The 18,781-nt window shown below is 31.3% G+C and overlaps 1 protein-coding gene and 1 long non-coding RNA gene across 2 annotated transcripts in view; one reads left to right on the top strand and one right to left on the bottom strand.

Annotated features, from left to right (window-relative positions):
• Nucleotides 1–18,781, bottom strand: part of LOC118644345 — a 96,613-nt gene that overhangs the window by 28,229 nt on the left and 49,603 nt on the right. The window lies entirely within an intron of this gene.
• LOC118644348 lies at nucleotides 10,925–17,682 on the top strand. The gene is made up of 3 exons (XR_004962167.1): nucleotides 10,925–11,042; nucleotides 16,297–16,547; nucleotides 16,959–17,682. It is a non-coding gene; the product is annotated as an uncharacterized LOC118644348 (long non-coding RNA).

Below are 18,781 nucleotides of genomic sequence, written 5' to 3'. Positions count from 1 at the left end.
AATGTACCGGTATTTTGACGTCATAGAATAACGTGAACAATATGTTGTCAAAAGATCTCTAAAAGATATCCTATTTCTGCAAATGATAACATAAAGAGACTTCTAAAAGATAACATATAATGTCAGAATGTTAACCAATGCGTCGTTTTTTGAGAACAGAAAGATATCATGAAACTAATATCTAAAAGATTTCTTAAATCGGATATCTTTAAAATGCAACTAGAGATTAAAAAATAAAATAAAAATTTCTTTTTTTTTATTATTCTTATCAACAGTACGTACTAAATTTGGGACAAATTTTTATTAATCAATTAAATTTAAATTATATTATTTTATTTTATTCTTACTTGCCGCTGGTAAGTTTTGAACCCGGGACCTTAGGATTACAAACCTTGTACTCTATCTGCTACGCCAGTTTGAATCATCGATATGGGTACTTGTTACTGTCTACATATACCTATATGTTATAAACTGTCGCAATTATATTATTTTTTATAAAAGCAATTAAATTTTGCAAAACATATTAAAAATAAATAGCATTAACTTATTTACTTATTAATTTCATTGTTAAATTTAACTTTTTTCATAACCTTTATAATTTGATGGAAATTGCGATCTATTTAGCACTAAGACTTTGAAGCGTTTAAATGGTTAATTTGACCATTTTGAAATTATTTCCAAGATATCTAAATGTTTTCTTTAAAAAGTTCTCTTAAAGTTGAATATAATATGCTTATATAATATGCTTATGCCTTACGCCTTAAATCTCATTGTATAGACACCGCTTTAGACCATGTCTAAAATACGTCTTAATGACGTCTTTATGTCCCGATTTTGGATGTGTGTTGTCTGGGAAAATAATCGTCAAATCATGACTGAAATATGACTTCGAAATAACGTCATCATGACGTCAATTTTAGGTCATGTAAAAAAATGGTCATTTTGACGACATATATATGATCAGATATGACCATTTTGGGACGTCAAAATGACGTGGGCTTGCTACTTGGGTTGCGGGCTGCCAGTTACAGATATACTCAATACAATAATATATGCTATTGCAGTATCAACATTGTACTTGCATTAATAGCAAATATTATTGTATCAAGTATTTTATGTGGTTGGCAGCCTGCAATCACATATATTATTAACTATATTATATTTTTTTCTGTGTATATATTTAACATAAATTAAGGAATTAAAAATAATTTGCATTTAATAATAAAAATCAACTTAAAAACGAAAAAAAAGGTAAATTTTTGGAATAAAACATATATTTAAATTGAAACAAAATATTTTATTTGGCGGAACTCATACAGAATACCGACATTGGTCACAAGGCTAAGGAAAAACCGCCAAAAAATCTTATCAGTATTCATCAAATACGATATTTATAAATTATTCTATTTAATACGAGAAAATATACATGCATGTTTAATATAGGTATAAAAGGTGTTAACGTTTTTATAAATTTACAAAAAATTGTATGGGGACTAAAGATCTCCTTCCTATTGAAAAGATCTTCCTTTTAATGAAAATATACCTACGCACTAACGTATATACATATATATATATATATGTGTGTGTGTGTGTGTGTGTGTGTGTTATGTTTGCCACTTTTTTGTAATATTAAGAAACAGTCAAATATGAAAGCAAACTTTTTTTATGTTAAAAGGATTTTTTATGTCTAAAGGATTTCAGAAATATTGCATTTGCAATTTTATAAAAATATGAAGCAAATACATTTCTGAAATATTTAGGATGAAAAGTTATAATTAAAATGTTAATAAAATATTTCTATACTATTTCCGATCGTTACAATATTTCACCAATGTTACACAGTAAAAAATAAAATGTTAATTTTAACATTTTTTGCATGTCTCAGAAAATCCACTCTAAATTTTATGTTAAAATAACTCATATGTCATGTGTTACTTATTGACACATTAAAAATGTTACGTAAATAACACAATATTTCACATTTATTAATGTTATTATAACTTTAAATGTAATGTTAAAGCAACATACAAATTAATGAAAAACTACATAAAAGAATAGTTATAACAACTCATTAAAAATGTTAAAAGGACATTTTTGTTGATGTTAGTTTAACATCTTTTTTTAGTTATATAATATATTAACATATATGGTATGTTAATATTTTAACATAAAAATATGTCAATTCTGACATATTTCAAAAATTACTTTTAAAAATATAACAACTTATAAAAATATTGAGAGCAAAATTTGATATCACAATTCTTTATTTCTTATTTTTTTTTTTTCTTTTAGAGTCTGATATATTTCATTCTAGTATTACAAGACGATGGTAAAATCTTACTTCCTTCGGCGCTCTTGGCGAACTTTTTTTATTTACCTTGAAAGTGCATTTTGTTCAGGAGAAAACACGTCACGTAGCGGTGAATAATGAAAAGAATACCCCATCTTAAAAAAAATATACATACAAACTTATTTATCATTTCAACATAAATTATCTGTAATATAAACATTTGATTTTAAATTTGACTATCTTGTATGTCAAAGTTTACAAGTACTTAAAGAATAACTTTAATTTTCTTAGAATGTTAAATTGATTTTGAAACATGTAAATTATTTAAAATGATTGTATTAAAATTACTCAAAATAATGTTCCATTTCTAAAAAACACCCAAAATGTTAAATTATAAAGTTGACATAAATGTAACACATAAAAATGTTAAAAAAAATAATAACACATGAGTGGTATGTTAATTTTACATTAAAATATTAGTCAAAATATGGTAACACAAGAAAATTTCAACATATGGACGCACAATTTTTTACTGTGTACGTATCGTGTGGAATGCTACTTCTGTTATATATGCGCATTTATGCTTTGTACCGTGTAATACGTTGAGTATTATGTAATTAAGATTAATCCGTTTTTGTGTTCTAATATAAAAATATACGCAAGAGAGGCAGTTATTGAATGTGACGCGACTAAAGAAATAACGCAACTTCTAGCGCGGCGCCTATAACACGAGATTACCATCTCGTTTTGCCAATAATTGAGAATAATGGAATTCATATATTATTATATTTGGATGGATTTGGCGTTTGATGCTGTTTAATTTTTGTCCTTACAAAATTTTCAAAATTTTGAAAAAAGAAGATGGAGTGGGGTAAATTAAAAAGATTAAAATTTTTGAAAAATCTAAATATACTATTGTAAAGAGTATAAAATACCATAAAACTTTTGTATAAATAATTTTTTCATAAACCTTATATTTTCAAAGATATCGCCAAAAACAAAAAAACGCGTTCTTTTCGAGGGGTAATTTCAACGTCGAGATATGCCGTTAAAAAAAAATATGGGTCTAATATTTTTTTATGTTCTACAACATATCTAAAGCTCATTAAAATCGGTGAGGGACAGTTCTGTCCGTTCCCTTGTAAGACAATATCTTCCGGAAGTCAGTATCCTTCGTGATAAAGCCACGAATTAAATTTTTATGCGATTCTTTTGTTCGCACTACTACGGTGCCTCATTTGCTATAAACACACAATAATTAGCCGTTAAGAATTTATGCGCAACATGATGCAATTAAAGCGTTCGTTTGACTTAATAATCAACGAGAATCTATTCCACGTTTCGTATACAATAGAAGAAACTCATGGCATATCATTTTGTTTTTGGATAGTATTTTTTAAATTAAAAATAAAACTTTACAAATATAAATGTAAAATTGTAAAAGTGTGTTTTATCAGAAATTTTGCGCTAAAAATCTGTAGTTTACGTTTATATTGTAGATTTTCAAAACTGCCCGTAGAAAAAAATTGTGCAAAATTTACTGCACAAAAAATTGCATATTTTTGTGCATGAATTTCTGCAATTTTTACAGATTTTTGTACAAAGTTTTCACCTTCAGAATTTTTCTGCAGAATATTTTACAAAATTTTATGTAATTTTGTTTTGAAGGCAAAAAACTTCAGAAAAAATTATATAAAATTTTGTAAAATATTCTGCAGAAAAATTCTGAAGGCGAAAACTTTGTACAAAAATCTGTAAAAACTGCAGAAATTCATGCACAAAAATATGCAATTTTTTGTGCAGTAATTTTTGTATAATTTTTTCCTACGGATGGTACATCAAAAAAAATTTTTTGTTGATATAGACAGATTCTTAACGTCCCAACCAAAATGTATCGCAAATTTTTGTATCTGCTAGAATAATGGCTGTCACATATGAAATTTATAAATTCTTTTTCTATCAGTTTGATTGATTAAGTGCAATACATATACATATCACAGTATTTGCTAATCATTTATCTACCTCAGCTAATTTTTATACACATATAATTTTTATTGAAGTTGCAAGATCATTTTTTTTAGTGTATGTCGGAACACAGTATAGTAGTAGCGTAAGTATATATATGTAAAGATTAGGTTGGATTTGTTTTCGTAGATTTTGGGCGTTTTCCAGCACGCGATATAGACGAACACCATGTAACACAGTGAAAGATGAAGTAGATTACAAACAAGCACTGTCCTCCTTCAAAGAGTTATACTCTTCTATTGACGCTACCCAATCAGCAATAAAATGTTAAAAAAATGTTTTTAAAATATTTCAAAATGTTTTGAAGAACATTTTTAAAAATGTTTTCAAAAACGTTAAAAATAATGGGATAAGCGCCCTTTTTTTGGTCAAAAACACATTTATTTTAACATTAAAATTAATGTTTTTTAAATGTTGTAAAACGTTTTTTTAAAGATTTAAAGAAAATGTTTTTTAAACGTTAAGGAAACGTTTTATTAAAATTTGCTTTGAAAATTTTTGAATATTTCTAAGTATTTTTAAGAGTTTCTAAGAATTGAAAAAAACTTGAACAAAAAATTAAAAATTCTAATTATTTCTACGGTAATTTTGTAAGAGGAAGAAGACTACTTTTCAGCCAATCCCAGAGTCGTACCTGTTGGAGCATGTTTAATATCTCTATATCTGAGAAAACGGTCACCCATCCAAGTGTCAACCATCGCCGACGTTGCTTAACTTCGAAGACCGTACGCATCCTAACGCCTCGTGATGATCCATGAATACTTCTTGCTTATGCATACATATTTGTTATAGATCATTACAATAGATGTTGTCAAAAGGATGAAACATGTATAGTTAACTTATATTTTTATAAATAAATATGAAGTTTTACAGTTTTTTACTCATTTTTACATATGCGCGCAAAATAGCATGTTAAATGACTTATTAAAAAGTCTATTTTTGCTTTGTTCGTATAAAATAAAAAAAATTTTTTTAATGTTATTTTTTTTAATTTTTTAGTATTATTAATATGCCACATTGTTTCGATAAGTGTACTTTAAATTCTTTATGTTCTGTTTTAATCTACGTTGCTTAGAGATTTAATTCATGATTTTGTCGTTCTTTTTATTACATTATAATTTACTTTCCCTTTACACTTGATTTACGCTCCGTTAATTGTAGTGATAAAAGATATGATGGAATATTTAAATGCAATAAGATATCATAAGATTTTAATAGAATATCTTATATGAAATAAATAACTAATAAAAAATATTTAAAAACCGTTTTCAAAATGTTTACTAAAATTATTTTATAAAATAAATAATTAATAAAAAATACATATTGAAAAAGTATTATATAAACGTTACACAAATGTTTATTGAAACAATCTTTTCAAATAAAGAAATAAAGATAATAAAAAAAATATTTACAAAATATTAAATAAACGTTTAAAAAATGTTTATTAAAATTATTTTTTTAAGTAAATAATTAATAAAAAATGAATATTTATAAAACATTAAAGAAACGTTTAAAAAATATTTAGGAAAATTATTTTTTAAATAAATAATTAATAAAAAATAAATATTTAAAAAATATTATATAAACGTTACACAAAAGTTTACTGAAACAATTTTTTCAAATAAAGAACTAATAAAAAAAATTTACAAAATATTAAATAAACGTTTAAAAAATATTTACTAAAATTATTTTTTAAAGTAAATAATTAATAAAAAATAAATATTTATAAAACATTAAAGAAGCGTTTAAAAAAATATTTAGAAAAATCATTTACTTAAATAAATAATTAATGAAAAATAAACATTGAAAAAATATTATATAAACGTTACACAAATGTTTACTAAAACAATCTTCTCAAATAAAAATTAATAAAAAACAAATATTAACAAAATATTAAATAAACGTTTAAAAAACGTTTACTGAAATTATGTTGTCAAGTAAATAATTAATAAAAAATTAATGTTTATAAAATATTAAAGAAATGTTTAAAAAAATATTTAGTAAAATAATTTTCTCAAATGAATAAATAATGGCAAATAGATATTTAAAAAATATTTAAAAAACGTTTAGAAAATGTTTATTGAAATTATTTTTTCAAATTAATAATTAATAAAAAACACATATTTTAAAAATATTTAAAAAACTTTTTTTTTAAATGTTTTTTAGAAATTATTATTTTTAATGATTATTTAATGAAAAAAAAATTAAATAAGTATTGAATAAACATTTTTTTCCGAAATAAGTTTAGGAAATGAATATTTAATAAAGAAAAATATTTAAAAAATATTTTTAAAACATTGTCTGCTCATTGCGTGATTTTTTGTTTAGGATTAATATACTGGAAATCAATACATGAATTTTCTTTCAAACATTAATTTTATTTCTTGGATAAAAAAAAGTAAGAGAAAATTAAGAAAAAGGAGATTGCCATACTTAATAGAACTGTTACTGCCCATGTAGCACATGGGCACATGTAGATGCTAAGAATATTCGAAGAATATTGCAGCAGTACATTGCGTAAGTTCTGAGAACATTCGAGATACGTACTGAGAACATACTGAGTACATTCCTATTTCTGCCTTCTTCTGCTTTGTAGAATATACTGAGAATATTTTGCAGTAAATACCAAGTAAAATGTGCACGGTATATTATGTTAACTGGGCATCGGGTGATAACGACGATGACAATGACAATACCCGCATGGAAATTTCGCCTTGCATATAGCTAGGTTCTGAATAGTTTTTCTAGATTCTGTCTAGCATCTATCTAGAAAAAATGACTAGTACCAAGCTGTATATGTAACTTTCTGAATCTTAGCCTCTAAACATATAATCTATCTAGAAAGTAGCTATAGTGTTTCTCGCTCCTTCCTGGCCACTGCATAAGACCAAAGATCAAGGGTTAAAATTTTATTTTTATATTTTCTCAATTCTCTGAAGCTCTATTCAAGGCCCAAGGGACTCTCTTCGAGTGGCAAAAATGATATTACACTTTGCTGTTAGATAAACCTATTGAGCTCACTATACACATCGAGAGATAACCTGTTGCTGTAGATGATTTTCTTTTATAAGCCTTTTGGTGTAAATTTTCTCACGAGAAGGAGAAGCGCCGTGCCCTCGCCTAGCAGCGATCTCGCGAACTACTCGCGGCTGCTGCGGAATAATGATATACATATATATATAAAATAGAAGATCTTATTACAATATTCTCACTATATTATGTATGGTATATATATTTACAGTACAGTAATCAAAATAAAGAAATTATTTCGTCATTTTTGGTAACGTTACATTTTTTGACACTAAAAATAAACTTTAAACATTAAAAGATATTTAGATTGCAAAAGTAAATTCTAAGAATGTACGAGAAATAATATACTAATTTAGATATAACAGGTCCGTTCTAATAATATACGAATAATGATATATTATAGAAAATATTATAAGAATATTCTCAGTACATTATATACGGTACGTATGTTCACAGTATGAGTATAGGATATTCTAGTGATATTATGTGCTATGTGGGTGACTATGCTTATACTCAGAGTTTTTTGGTCAAGATTGGACTATCTTCAACTGCTGCTTGTAACTGTAGCTTTGTTAACCAGGATTTAAATTATATATTCTGGTCCTGCTCTTTGTTTGGCGGAAGTAGAAGGTCTCTTAGTGGCTCTCTTTTGTCTTTTGACTTGCAAGCTTCGTTTTCTTTAAATTATATATAATTAGTAATATTAACCTAAATATTGCTAAGGTTTTAATTAAATTTATTTCAGAATGCCAATTAAAAATTTAAACACTTTACACAATTACAATTTATCCAAATAAATCGAACTCTTAATTAAAGAAACTCGACCAATCACATTGGACCAACTGATCTATCTAGCCATTTACATTTCTCTAAAAACCACAAAATTCTTACAAATCAAAAAAACTCCATTTAATAATACATCGTGCAAGCTGGTCCATTCTCCCCAGGACAGCTTAAGGTCTTTTGACCCGGTTAAATTGTGGTGCTGTGGCCCTTACCTTGGGCCGAATATCGAAAAGGGGAATTTCAAGAAAAAGAAGAAAAACACAGTGAAAGAGCAAACAGTATAACACAGTGAATTATTTCATCGTTGTTTAATATTGGCAGACAACGAGGGTAAAATAAAACACTGTGTTACACACCTCTGTGAAGTTAGCCGTGCAACTTCAGTTTTATTAATTTTCACTAATTGATATCGATTGGTGATTGTTTGGTGGTCTTTGGTAGTCTAATTACATCGTTTGGTGGTTAGTCGGATTCTTATAAAATAAAAAATAAAATTTGGGCGTGAAGTTAGCCGAACAAGTTTTATTTTTGCACCAATTTGAATTTTCAGTAGCTTATTTGAGAGTGAGTTCCACACAGTAATAAATGGACATAGCAGGCTGAGTGAAACAGACACAGACCAAACACGTACAAAACAAATGCGCACAGACCAAACAGACACAGTGCAAAACAGTCACAAACCCATGCAAAGAATGCTTTGCGTGCGCGCGCGCGCGCTCGCACACACACACACACACACACACACACAGGGTGCAAAGAGGGGGCTTTGCCCCCTCCCTCCCGCACCCACTCCGTCGGTAGGGGTGCCCTGAAAAGTCGCAACCCATGTGGTAAGTGGGAGCGTCCGAAATGGTCACGTTCGAAATGGCCACGCGTAAATTTGACCACGTTCGAAATGGCCACGTTCGAAACGGCCACGTTCGAAATGGCCACGTTCGGAATGGTCACGGAAAATATTGCACGTGGTTCAATTTGCCCACGTTCGAAACGGCCACGTCCGAAACGGCCACGTCCGAAATGGCCACGTTCGGAATGGCCACGTTCGAAACGGCCACGTTCGGAATGGCCACGTTCGAAACGGCCACGTTCGGAATGGCCACGTTCGGAATGGCTACAAGAAATATTGCACGGAGTTCAATTTGCCCACATTCGAAACGGGAGCGCCCCGATTGACCACGTTGCGATTAACCACAACCATTTACAGCAATGAATGCTTAGAGTTTTTTCGTTGGACCGCCAATTAGAAAAGCGGTGGTCAATTGGGACGTGGTCAATCGGGGCGCTCCCTTCGAAACGACCACGTCCGAAATGGCCACGTTCGAAACGGCCACGTTCGAAACAGCCATGTATGTTTAACAAAATTTACAGTACAATGTACATGGGGAGTGAGTCCCAAATGCGCACAGTAATAAACGGACACAGCAAGCTGAGTGAAACGGACACAGTAACAAACGGACACAGACCAAACAGACACAGTAATAAACAAACACAGTGCGAAACGGACACAGTAACAAACGGACACAGTAACAAACGGACACAGTGCGAAACGGACACTTTAACAAACGGACACAGACCAAATGCGCACAGAGCGAAACGGACACAGTGCGAAACGAACACAGACCAAATGCGCACACTGCACATGCGCACGGACCAAATGCATACACGGAAAGTCGCAAACCCATGTGATGCAGTGAATGCTTTGCATGCGCGCACACACACACACACACACACACACACACACACACACACACACACACGGGGGGGGAGGTGCAAGGGGGGCCTTTGGCCCCCCTCCCGCACCCACCCCGTCCAAGTCGCTAACCTATGTGGACTTTACTCTGCTTGCAATGTACATGGATTGCATTTGGTCCGTGCGCACGTGCAGTGTGCGCATGTGCAGTGTGCGCATTTGGTCCGTGTGCATTTGGTCCGTGCGCATTTGGTCTGTGTCCGTTTCGCACTGTGTCCGTTTCGCTCTGTGCGCATTTGGTTTGTGTCCGTTTGTTACTGTGTCCGTTTGTTACTGTGTCCGTTTGTTACTGTGTCCGTTTATTACTGTGTCCGTTTGGTCTGTGTCCGTTTGTTACTGTGTCCGTTTCACTCAACCTGCTGTGTCCGTTTATTACTATGCGCGTCTGGGACGCTCCCCACATGGGTTAGCGGCTTAGATGGGATGGGTGCGGGAGAGGGGCCGAAGGCGTGTGTGTGTGTGCGCGCAAAATATTCTCTGCAGCACATGGGTTTGCAACTTTCCACGCAAATAAGAAAAAAGTCATTCCAAACATGGCCGTTTCGAAAGTGGCCAATTTTAACGTGGCCATTACGAACGTGGCCATTACAAACGTGGTCATTCCGAACGTGGCCGTTTTGGACGTGGCTGTTTCGAACGTGGGCAAATTAAACTCCGTGCAATATTTCACGTGGCCATTCCGAAAGTGGCCATTTCGAAAGTGGGCAAATTATATCCACTCGTGGTAAATCCGTTTAATACTGGTGTCCGTTTGGTCTGTGTGCATTTGGTCTGTGCGCATTTGGTCTGTGCGCATTTGGTCTGTGTGCATTTGGTCTATGCACATTTGATTTGTATCCGTTTTGCACTGTGTCCGTTTGTTACTGTGTCCATTTATTATTGTGCGCATCTGGAATTTACTCAAAATAAACTGGTCTACTCGTATTAATTTACTTGTCGCGTCATCACGTTAAGGCTGAAATTCCGCATGGTGCGGAATAAAGTTGCGGAATAGAACGTGCGTCATAGAAGTAACCAATCAGAGCTATTCCGCATTTTCTATTACGCAGTTTTCTATCACGCAAGCTAAAGTGTTTTATTATAATAAAGATTGTTTTTACTACGTAGATTAAATTAAAGAATTATATATGAATAATGGAGTTTTATATCGAAAATAGTGAAGTAAGTAAAGAGCAAAAAGATTCTGTAAGTCTATAAAATCTTAAATATTTATATGTAATGTTTTTTTAGTTTAACAATTAGAGGTTAAGTATAATGTTAATTGTTTTTTGTTACAGTATTATCAGTGTTCATACTGTCGTTTTAAACTGCCAAAAGAAAATTTTGATTTATTAAAACATTCATGCTTTGCAAACATAAATGTTGAGACAGAAAATATCTGTGTTGATAAAAACAACTATTTATTTAAAGGTTAATTTTTTGTTATGTTACGTATTTATTTTTGAAATACTTATATCTTATTTCTTATGAAATATTATCAAAGAAATTAAAAGTAACAGTTTAACATATAAATGTTATATATTATTGGAAGTTAATTATCTCATTGTCAGTATATGTCCCTATAAGCGCATAATATTATTTAATATTAAGTAATATTTTAAGAATATTCTTAGAATATTAAAATAATATTTTAGATAATATGATAGAAATGTTAAATAATATTCTTAAAATATATATTAATAGCAAATTATATGTCCACCCCTGATAATATTATACAAATCCCAGTGAACACATTTTATAGCGGTAATATAACATGGAAGTTACATGTAATTTAACATTGTTATTCTTGTGATATGTAGATGCTATATGACATGAAAATAACTTGTTACGTAATATTTGTTATACGCAAGTGATCTAGCTGTTATACATCGTTTTGGCGTTACAGTTATTCAACAAAAATTGTATAATCGTAACATAACACGTTTGTATCAATGTTATTACGGAACGATGCGTCGTAGTTGACTCAGAAATCAGACATTATAACATCCTGAATGACAGATCTATTTAATAATAAAAAAAATTATTATAAAGATAATGTTTCCAAAAATAACGGTTTGTCTACAATTACTGCACACAAAAAATGCACAAAATCTAAATTCATCATGTGCTGAACAAAAACAGAATAATAGGGAGCGTCCCAGATGCGCACAGTAATAAACGGACACAGCAGGCTGAGTGAAACGGACACAGTAACAAACGGACACAGACCAAACGGACACAGTAATAAACGGACACAGTAACAAACGGACACAGTAACAAACGGACACAGACCAAATGCGCACAGAGCGAAACGGACACAGTGCGAAACGGACACAATAACAAACGGACACAGACCAAATGCGCACAGAGCGAAACGGACACAGTGCGAAACGGACACAGACCAAATGCGCACGGACCAAATGCGCACGGACCAAATGCGCACGGACCAAATGCACACGGACCAAATGCGCACACTGCACATGCGCACACTGCACGTGCGCACGGACCAAATGCAATCCATGTACATTGCAAGCAGAGTAAAGTCCACATAGGTTAGCGACTTGGACGGGGTGGGTGCGGGAGGGGGGCCGAAGGCCCCCCTTGCACCCCCTCGTGTGTGTGTGTGTGTGTGTGTGTGCGTGCGTGCAAAGCATTCACTGCATCACATGGGTTTGCGACTTTCCGTGTATGCATTTGGTCCGTGCGCATGTGCAGTGTGCGCATTTGGTCTGTGTCCGTTTCGCTCTGTGCGCATTTGGTCTGTGTCCGTTTCGCACTGTATCCGTTTCGCTCTGTGCGCATTTGGTCTGTGTCCGTTTGTTACTGTGTCCGTTTCCCACTGTGTCCGTTTGTTCTGTGTCCGTTTCGCACTGTGTCCGTTTATTACTGTGTCCGTTTGGTCTGTGTCCGTTTGTTACTGTGTCCGTTTCACTCAGCTTGCTGTGTCCGTTTATTACTGTGCGCATCTGGGACTCACTCGAATAATAAATGTATACTATTCAATTTTTCTTAGAATTATGACTATATAGTTAACCATCTAATTAATCATTTGAACGCTTCAAAGATTAGTGCTAAATAGATCGCAATTTCCATCAAATTATTAAGGTTATGGAAAAAGATAAATTTAACAATGAAATTAATAAGTAAATAAATTAATAATATTTATTTTTAATGTTTTGCAAAATTTAATTGCTTTTATAAAAAATAATATAGTCGCGTCAGTTTACATATAGGTATATGTAGACAATGACAAGTACTCATATCGATGAGTCAAATTGGCGTAGCAAGTAGATTACAAGGTTCGTAATCCTAAGGTCCCGGGTTCAAACTTAGCAGCGGCAAGTAAGAATAAAATAAAAAATAACATAATTTTAATTTAATTAATTAATAAAAATTTATTCTAAATGTAGTATGTGCTGTTGATAAAAATAATTTAAAAAAAATAAAATTTTTATTTTATTTTATTTTTCTTTGCAACTGTTGTGTAACGGTTAGATAACATGTAATTATAACATGTTATATTGCTGAGTCGGAAATTGTAACTTACATGTAAGTTACGTGTAATTTCAGAGTAACGTAACCTGTTATATTCGGTTACATTGCTGTTATACTGCTGCTATATTACTGTGTTCACTGGGATATTAACTGAATAATATTACTTAATGTTATTATAATGTTATATAAATATTAAAATAGTATTATTTTTTAATGTTATAATGATATTTTAAATATTTAAAAATAATGTTATTTAATATTATAATAATATTTTAAATTATTGAAAGCATTTTCGGCGAGAAATGATAACACAGGCACACAAAAAAAAAGTGGTTGGTCCGGCGGACTAGACTAGTCAATCCTTATGTATTTCGACCCGCTGAATCCGAATCTAAGGTCAAAATTGCAAAGTTAGCTCGCATTTTCTAATCTCAAAAAAAAATTTTTTTTAAATATTGGTCCGGTGGGCCAAACTAGTCAATTCTTATGTATTTTGACCCGCTGAATCCGAATCCAAGGTCAGAATTGTAAAGTTAACTCGCATTTCCTAACCTAAAAAAAAAATTTTTTTTTAATGTTGGTCCGGCAAACCAGACTAGTGTATTCTTGTGTATTTTGACCCGCTAAATCCAAATCCAAGGTCAGAATTGCTGAATTGGCTCATTTTTTCCTAACCTCAAAAAAAATTTTTTTTAGGTTAGGAAATGCAAGCTAACTTTGCAATTCTAACCTTGGATTCGGATTCAGCAGGTCAAAATACATAATGATTGACTAGTCTGGCCCACCAAACCAATATTTAAAAAAAATTTTTTTTTGAGGTTAGAAAATGCGAGCTAACTTTGCAATTCTGATCTTAGATTCGGATTCAGCGGATCGAAATACATAAGGATTGACTAGCCTAGTCCGCCGGACCAACCACTTTTTTTTGTGTGCCTGTGTAATTAAACTGATATTAAATTAATTTTTTTTTATTGCAAAAAACATTGATTAATATTATTCCGATGAAATATTTCTTACTGTGTGGGTTATAAGTATTCTAATAAATAATTTTATAATTTAAACAAATTATTACTAGTTTATAAATAATCATAAAATTAATGTTAGGAATAATTATAAATATTGTTTATTAATCAATACAAAGAATATATAAAAAAATAATAAATTTTATTATTTTTATAAAATACAATATTCACAGTTTTGTATTATATTTTTAACTGACAGTATACATTTTTTAAACTATATAATCTTTAAAAAATCCAAGAAAAAAAAAACAAAATTCGTATAAAAATCGTATAAAACATAAAGTATTGATAAAATAAAACACTGTCATTTCCAAACTTAAAGTCTCTTTTTGTAAATAACATGAGTTGTAAATTAAGTTCTAATTGTAAGTTAAATTTCAAAAAAAATGATTTTAATTCTTCTTGCCTTTTTTTAATCGATCTTGTGCGTGAGATAACCAAATTTTAAGAGGTGCGTTTACATCCCTTTCACTGACATCTTTGAATTTACTTCTTACACCTAAAATCATAGAATAAAAAAAATTAATTTTATCTGTAAAGAATATTTCTATAAAAAAATTATTAATGTAAATGTTTTTTTATCAAAATATAAAATCAAATTTACACAAAATATAGGGTACATAAAATTTTAAGCGCAAAAAAATATAATAAGGGGTTTACTTAGTTGGAATTCAAAATAAAATTTTTTTAAAACTTTTTGTAAATATTATATTAATAAAAATATACTACCATAGAATAATAAAACTTGAAATATGTACAAATAAATTTTTTTACATAAAAAGATTTTAATATTTCTTTATTGTTATAGTTTACTTTAAGTAAACATCTGTAGTTTAAGAATCTGTTTTTTCTCTTTCGTTTTTTAATGATTCAACTTAATCACTTTAACATGGTATATTCCAAGGCAACACAAAGTTTTAAATCGGTAAATAAGACGTCTTAAGATCTATAATTGGAGCTTTTATCCTCTCTAGTACATTTAATTTAAAAAAAAACCTGCTGTTCCATATATGAATTATATTTCATTTTTTGCCATCCATTGTGTATTTATTTCAGCACATGATTTAATTAAATTAACAAATTGTGCTGAATTTACATAGGCCAAAATGTATACTTTTTATCATTTGTTGACCATTGCTTCGACACTGTGATTAAGCCATCATTTAGTAAAATAATATAAAATGCATCTTTTGTTTGATTTTTTTCTGCAAAATAAAGATAAAGTTATGCGCGTATATACTATTAATATTTTGTTTATTAAGTTATTTTACACAAAACTTACCGATAACGCTCATAACTGACTATATTTCTGTAAGATTAATATTTATAAAAAGCAGGTTGTCGTAAAAAGCACTTACTTGAAAAGGTCACATTAAAAGGAACAATCTAGAATCAGTTTTTGTTAGTAAATACGTTCATTTGGGAGCGGTGCATTTGCATACGGTTCAAATGGACACGGTGCATTTGCACACAGTGCATTTGCACACTGTGCATTTAGACACAAAAGAAATTTTATTAAAAATGTACACCAGTTATATGCACACGTAAAATTTGACCACCGATATTTGCACACGAAAAAATGCCCACCGTTCACTTGGACACGTAAAAGTTGCACACCATTCATTTGCACACCGCTCACTTGCACACCATTCATTTGCACACCGTTCACTTGCCCACCATTCATTTGCACACCAAGAAATGCGCACCGATCATTTGCACACGGAAAGATGCGTATTGAGCATTTGCACACGGAAAGATGCGCACCGATCATTTGCACACGGAAAGATGCGCACCGATCATTTGCACACGAAAAGATGCGCACTGATCGTTTGCACACGGAAAGATGCACACTGATTATTTGCACACCGTCCAAAATCATGTAAGTTCAGGTTCAAGTTCTATGTTCCGATTTTCCATAGCCTTCCGATTTCGTCAAAAATCACTCCATGGGAAGCCCGGGTGTTGAAAATCGGAACGGAAAGCTTGCAATTGGTTGATTTCCTCCATTCCGCCTTTCCGATTTCGTTTTCCGAGGCCAATGGGATAGCACCCTAACAGAAGTGCGTGTGGCGGTTGACCTGCCGCCACATACAGGACAGCCTCCCCCTCCCTCCCCCTTAGGATTTCTCTCGACTTGCATTTACACTCCGTCGCCAAGAAAATAATTAAGGTAAACTTTTGTCGGATAACGCATTAAGGCTCTAGATAACCTTTAGTTATGCGTTACTAATGCGAGTTACACTGCTTTAGTTCATGTTGACGCTTATCCGAGCCTCTTGTTTTGTATATAGCAATGCCTACATTTTTTCTTACCCTTTTTTTAATGACAATGTTTTAATATAATATTTATAAAGTATCGAGCTTTTTTGTATGTACAGGTAAAGTTCTTGAATAAATGCATTGTGTTAATTTTATGATTAATATGAAGTGAAGATGATTATAAATGCAAAAGATACTTACATTGATTAATCTTATTTAATTTTACGTATTTTTACTCTAAAGGTTATTCATGATACAAATGTGTATTATGTGAATGTTGATCTGAATAATTTAATAACTTTATCTTTTTTTTTATTGTCAGGAAAGCAGAATGGATTTCAGCCAACAGTTTTCTTATATAGATGGAACAACTATTTGAAACACATCACCTGTGCTTGAACGCAAGAGTTTCAACACAAGAGTTGATGTACACTTGTTTAATTAGAAATTCTGTTCAATAGGAAAAATTGAAATATTGTGAGATATGATCACTTTTTTATGAGATCTAATGTTAATATAATCATTTAGTTCTGCACAGGTTTGTTTAGCAGTACATTAATGGTAAGTACTCTAAGTAAAATAATATAGTACAGTAAAATGTGAAATAATTAAAAATTATTATGCATTACGTATTAAAAATTTTGCAAGATTGTATAAAAAAACTACGTAACTTTATTTTAAATGATTATTTGTGTTAAAATCAAAATTAAATAAATATATTATAAGTGTTGTATAGTTGTTATATTATTTATATGCTATATAAAATAGATAATTACTAGTCAAATACTGGTTCTAACAATTCCTTTTGATGTATCTTTTCAGACAAGAAGATTTTAAAGTGCTTTAGTCTAGCAACATTAACTCACAGTATATTTAACATGTATAAACCGATTTTCAGGAATTCATGAACAATTCTTGGTAAGAAATTCATCTTTTATATAATGATATATAAATACTTTTATAGAATATTTTGTTTAGAGTAAATAATGTAATATTAAAATTTGCATGAAAATATATATATTTTTATGATAAATAATGATAAATATATAATATAATATAATAGGACTTTATTGCTTGATAACAAAACAGCTAGAATACAATACGAAAGATACAGAACAAGTACAAGCAATAGGAAAGACTACAACAAAGAATGTTGCTATAAAGCCTCCCAGAAACACATGAGAAAAAGAGAGAAACATAAGCAAGCATTAAACACGAGAAGTTAAGGCATAATACATTTAAAAAACATAAAATAAAATAAAAATAAAAAGAGTCGTACAAAATTCGAAGAAAGTGAGTCTGACTCAGCCGAGAGAATTGAATAATGCATACGCAAAAGAATAAAACGCAAAATAAGTAAGCAGGTTTAGACATTAAGAGAGAAGAAGGATGATGAAATGAAACGGGCAGCTTCCTTACAAAACGAAAGAAGGGAGGTAGTGGATTTTATGGACAACGGAAGCTGATTGTAATAGTACACAGCAATATAAGAGAAGGAGGCGCGAAATTTAGAGAAGTGATGAGTGGGGAAGGATAGAAGGTGATGATGGCGAGTGTCAGGCGCGGAGGCTGAATGGAGTTCGGAGGTAAGTTGAAGAAGACGCCTAAGATATGGAGGAGAATTGGAACGAAGAAAAAAGAAAACGAGACAGCACAGGTGGAGGATATAGCGGGAACGCATTTTGAGCCAATCTGAGCTGTTGAAAAGAGGAGTAAGGTTGTCATTTTTACGAATACCGTAAGAAAAATGAAGACAAGAGTTTTGGACACGTTGAATACGATCATCAGTTTTGGACACGTTGAATACGAATCAGATAGATGTTGGGTGAGAGCAGGTGCGTAAACGACATCAGCATAGTTGAACAGGGAGACAATCATGGACTAAAACAAGTTTTTGAGAAGACGAGAGGATGTGACGGAAAGGATAAAGGAGGCATAGCCGAGAGAAAGCTGTTCGACATTTAGCATTAACATGAGGTTTAAAGGACCAGGAGGAATCAAGATGTACATTAAGGAGCTTAATGGAAGAAGAGGGATAGATGATGAGTCAAGGAAAATATCGAAAGCTTGGAGACGAGACAGGAGAGCAGGAGAGCCAGCGATTAGAAGGGAGGATTTCGAGGGGTTCAGGCAAAGGCCATTCGA

The sequence above is a fragment of the Monomorium pharaonis genome, chromosome 2, assembly GCF_013373865.1.
Source record: "Monomorium pharaonis isolate MP-MQ-018 chromosome 2, ASM1337386v2, whole genome shotgun sequence".
Taxonomy (NCBI): Eukaryota; Metazoa; Arthropoda; class Insecta; order Hymenoptera; family Formicidae; genus Monomorium; species Monomorium pharaonis.
The sequence above is the reverse complement of the archived record's forward strand: the minus strand, read 5'-3'. Positions and strand labels throughout refer to the sequence as shown.